The sequence below is a fragment of the Mandrillus leucophaeus genome, unplaced genomic scaffold (genome assembly GCF_000951045.1).
Source record: "Mandrillus leucophaeus isolate KB7577 unplaced genomic scaffold, Mleu.le_1.0 Scaffold177, whole genome shotgun sequence".
Classification (NCBI taxonomy): Eukaryota; Metazoa; Chordata; class Mammalia; order Primates; family Cercopithecidae; genus Mandrillus; species Mandrillus leucophaeus.
The window spans coordinates 1,598,424-1,603,616 of NW_012101776.1; the positions used below are offsets into that span (position 1 = coordinate 1,598,424).

General features: G+C 45.7%; 1 pseudogene; it reads left to right on the forward strand.

Annotated features, from left to right (window-relative positions):
• Nucleotides 1–236: 236 nt before the first annotated feature.
• LOC105537643 lies at nucleotides 237–538 on the forward strand (annotated as a pseudogene).
• Nucleotides 539–5,193: the final 4,655 nt, after the last annotated feature.

Genomic DNA, 5,193 nt, shown 5'->3' on the forward strand with positions numbered 1-5,193 from the left:
TCCACGCACTGGGATATTAATGATTTTTTTAAATGAGCTAGCAAGCCAGGAAGGCATGAAGGAGCCTTAAATGCATAGTGTTAAGTGAAAGAAGCCAGTGTGAAAAGCCTACATGCTAAGTAATTGCAATTATATAATACTCTAGAAAAGGCAAAACTGGCTGCCCCTAGAGGCCCAGCCTCTGTGGCTCCTTTGTGGCTCCGTTACCTGCAGGTACTGGGAGATCCACAGCTAAGATGCCTGGACCCCCTGGAAGCCTAGAAATGGAACCACTGACATTTATGGACACAGAATTGTCTCTGGAGGAGTGGCAATGCCTGGACACTGCACAGCGGAATTTATATGGAAATGTGATGTTAGTGGACTACAGAAACCCAATCTTCCTGTGTATTGCTGTCTCTAAGCCATACCTGATCACCTGTCTGGAGCCAAAAAAAAAAAAAAAAAAAAAGAGCCTTGGAATATGAAGGGACATGAGATGGTAGCCAAAGCCCCACTGGATGGGAGCAAAAGTGAATACAACAGACGACACAGATGAGAAGTCCAAAGGTCAAGGAGAAAGTCAGTCCTTAAAATGTGATTGGGAAGCTGTGTTCTAAAGAAAATAATGTCTGGGAAGCCTGAGTTTTTTTATATTGCTTTCTCATAGGGCATCTTCTGTCTTATGCTTTTAAATTCTCTAAGAATTCTACTTCCCTTTGGTGATCTTCTTTCAAGTTTACAGTGAGAGCCAAAAGTCTTCTCCATGGCATATTAGAGACTGCACAATCTAACTGCTTTTCCGTTGTTTTGGGGAACACACAAATATCTGCATACTTTTGAGAAACTCTAGGTTGAACTATTTTTTACATTCTCTTTTTGCATCATGTCTGAAATGTGTGAGTAGTGATTTCTGTTCCATTGTTTTTTTTTTTTTTTTTTGTATATTTTTTGAACTTTCCATCCTGTTTGCATTACTCTAGTCTTTAAATATAGTTTGAAATTATAAAGTTAAGAAATAAATAAATAAAAAGCAAAACTATGGAGACAGGAAGAAATCAGTGGTTGCCAGGAGCTGATAGAGAAGGAGGAAGGGGTGAATAGGCCAAGCGCACGACATTTTTAGGGCAGTAAAACTATTCTGTATGATACTATGATGATGGATACATAGCTTTATGTGTTTGTCAAAACTCAGAGAATGTACATCAAGAGTGAATACTAATGTAAACTATAAACCCTTGAGTTTTTTTGTTTTTTGTTTGTTTGTTTTGTTTTGTTTTTAAGATGGAGTCTCACTCAGACTGGAGGGTAGTGGCCAAAAATCTCAGCTCACTGCAACCTCTGCCTCCCAGGTTCAAGGATGCCGGGCTGGGTGCGGTGGCTCACGCCTGTAATCCCAGCACTTTGGGAGGCCGAGGCAGGAGGATCACATGAGGCCAGAAGTTCAAGACTAGCAAGGCCAACATGGCAAAACCCCGTCTTTACTAAAAATACAAAAATTAGCTGGATGTGGTAGCGCGTGCCTCTAGTTCCAGCTACTTGGGAAGCTGAGGAACAAGAATCACTTGAATCCATCCTTGCTCCCAGAGCTCCCAAGATGGTGGCGGCTGCTCCCAACATGGTTGCAAGCCTCTTGTTCTCTGACCTGCGGTTCTTGGCCTCAGGGATTCCAAGGAATGGAACCCTGGGCTATGTGGCGAGTGTTATAGCTCTATTAGAAGCCATGGGTCACAAAAGAGAACCACGGAATCCAGCGACTAGTGTTCAGCTCGATCAGGACCAACCCGGGCACTTAGCCGTGCAGGAACAATGGCAAGCCTTTAGCCCGATCGGGAGCGGCAATGAGCACCTCACTGGATCAGGAGCACAGCAGACACCCTGCTGGACCCAGAGGGGTGGAAGTCAGCAGCGGGTCTGCAATGGTGGCAAAGAGCAGTGGTGGACACCGAGCGAAAGCTCAGCTTGAGTGGTAACAAACACAGACCAGAAGAGTGTGCAGTTTCAAGATTTAAGAGAGTGAAAACAGAGCTCCCATACAAACGGAGGGGACCCAAAGAAGGTAGCCACTGCTGGCTCTCATGCCTGGGTTTATATTCGATCATTGTCCCGCCCCCTGTGCTCTCAGGCGATAGATGATTGGCTATTTGTTTACCTCCCGTTTTTGCCTAATTAGCATTTTAGTGAGCTCTCTGTACTACCTGATTGGTCAGGTGTGAGCTAAGTTGCAAGCCCCATGTTTAAAGGTGGGTGTGGTCACCTTCCCAGCTAGGCTTAGGGATTCTTAGTTGGCCTAGGAAATCCAGCTAGTCCTGTCTCTCAGAGGGATGCCGGGCTGGGCGTGGTGGCTCACGCCTGTAATCCCAGCACTTTGGGAGGCCGAGGTGGGTAGATCACCTGAGGTCAGAAGTTCAAGACTAGCAAAGGCCAACATGGCAAAACCCCGTCTTTACTAAAAATGCAAAAATTAGCTGGATGTGGTAGCGCATGCCTGTAGTCCCAGCTACTTGGGAGGGTGAGGCACAAGATTCACTTGAACCTGGAGACAGAGGTTGCAGTGAACTGAGGTAGTGCCACTGCACTCCAGCCTGGGTGACAGAGCAAGACTCCATCTCTGAAAAAAAAAAAAAAAAAAAAAAAAACAGGGATGTCAGTATGCCAGCTGAAGTAGGAGTGCTGTCCTAATCCATCCACTTACTTTTGCACCCACAGACACATCTCAGATTCCACTTTCCTCTTCCCAGGTCCCCAAGACACCACTGAGGACCAGTAGGAATGTAAGCCCCAGTTGTGTAGGGAGGAGGAAGCCAGAATTCTGAATTGAGAATAGGTGAAGTCAGATTGCCTTAATCTTCCAAAGTCACAGACAAGACCCTTCAGCCATCCTGCTGATAAATACACCCTCATTGTCATCAAAGAACCCAAGAAGAACTCACTAACCCCTTGAAGGCAAACCACAGCCTGTTAACTAACAGTGGTGGCCCCACAATTACTGGCAAGTGTTTGCTGGGCAGAAGAGTGCCAGTGAAATGCTGCAGGGCACCAAGGCAGAGAAGAGCCGGCTCCACCAATTAAGGGTGTGCTTCTGAGCAGTCGCTGTGTCTAGGAGAGTTTCTGAAATAAGCCCAGGCACGCCAGCACAGGCCCCTGGGAAGAGACAGCAAGCAGCCTCTCTCTGGCAGCAGGGAGCCAAGGGGCACAGCATCGCCATGGCTACCTCTCAGAGCCTGCCTCAAAGCCTTTCAGGAATCTCTGCTATTTATGGAATTGGATCACATTCCCCAAGGCCAGCATTCCTTCACTCTCAGGCACTCTCCCTTTACTTTCCTTCGCCCCAGTTAAATTAAGGCAAAGGTGGGCCCTGACACTGTCCGTGCTGGGGAACCTCAGTGAGATGCAGCAGAGGCCCTGTGGCCGAGGCCATCCCAGACATTTCTGCTTGCCACAAATCCCACATATCCACAGAGCACAAGGTGGAACATCCTTCGCATGCTCTTAAACTTCTAACAGGATTGGAGGAAGAAACACACCCTCCCTGATGTGACTGATGTGCCAGTTCAGGCCTTGATGGATGTGCCAATTAATGCCAATTAATGCCTTTTTCCATTCTGTCTTCCCAGCACAGTTTCAGGAAAGGGAGAATGAGACAGTAACGCAATCAGTATTGTATATTTGCCACAAAGAACACCCAGCTAGGTTTCCTATTGGGCCAGCATCAGATGCTAGTCTGATTTAATTATTTTTCCAAAAGAATTAAATAAATAAAATGTATAGCTTTGTTTAATAAGGTAATGTTTTGGAAAATGATAGAAATTGAATTTAAACTGCTTAAATTCTTATTAAAACCAGCTTCTTTCAACCAACTAACAAAACAAAAACCTCCAGAAATAGAGTCCGTGAAGTTTCCTGCTCAAATAGTCCCTAACTCCATCTGTTGGTCTTGTCTGGCCAGTATGTCTTTGTTATTCCAGGGGCATCACCTCATTTTTAGGATGGTGGCTCCAAAACTGTTCCTTCTACAACCCCATCCAAACGTGTAGTTACAGTGGAAACTGGCGATAATAGTAACCCCATTGCTTAGCCTCAGGACAGGCGTCAGACCATGTCAGGCTAGTCAGTGTGCTTCCCAGCACCTAAGTGGGAAGCTGAGAAAGGGATTTCTAGAGCTAAGGGCAGCTGTGGTTACTACCCTGGGGAAAGGGGTGTATCTAAAGGAATGAAGAGGACTTGCAGAGAAAAGCAATGACAAGATAAGGAGATCCCTGTAGACATTCAAGTCATTGATTTGAGGCTTATGTGGTGGATTGGTAGAATAATGGTCCCCAAGAAAGTAGGTCTCCTTGTAGATGACACCTTGCATAGTCCCCTCCCACATTGATTCTGGGCTTGACCATGTGGCTTGCTTGGACCAGCGGGACATCAGCAAATAGGATGCAAGTAGAGGCTGGAAAAGCACTTAGACATTGAAACTTATCTTTTCCCTTGCTGCTGTTCAAACCTCTTCACCATGTGAAGCAGCCCGGGCTAGCCTGCTGGCATCAGGTGGCCCAGCCAATATCCAGCACCAACTGCCAGACATCAGTGGACCATGGCCCGTAAGAGCATCACAGACCATTCAGCCTCAGTTAAACCAGAGGGAAGACATCAGGACAGCCCAGAAGAAGAACCATCAAACTGAGCCTCACCCAAAATGATGACCCACAGAGTTATGAGCAAGTAAAATGGTGGCAGCTTATTCATCAAGTTTTGGAGTCATTTGTTACTCAACAATAGGAGACCTTTCTGCCATCATGTAAAGAAGGTGACTATAGGAGAAGAAACCAGTAGAAAGAAGGCCCAGATATCTTAACCACTCCAACTATCCCCACCATCTGGCTGAAGTCACAGATATAACACAAAGCTCAGTTGACACTGAAGGGAGCAGAGATTAAGTCTCCTAGACGAGGCCAGTCCAAGCTGCCAATCCACACTTTCATAAACAAATTGATGTGTGTTTAAACTTTAAATGTAAAAAGTCACCACATTCGGAATGGCTTGGTATGCAGGAAAAGCTAACTCAAATAACTTCCTTAAAGCTGTCCTTCTTATCTTTTTCGTGAAGGCATTTATTTGCCCATGCTGCTGAATGAAGCAAGATCATTAAGGGCATTCCTCATATCCAGTCATTTCTCCCTTGACAACAAAATCCTATTTTTGTGTAGGGAGGCAATTTACAGA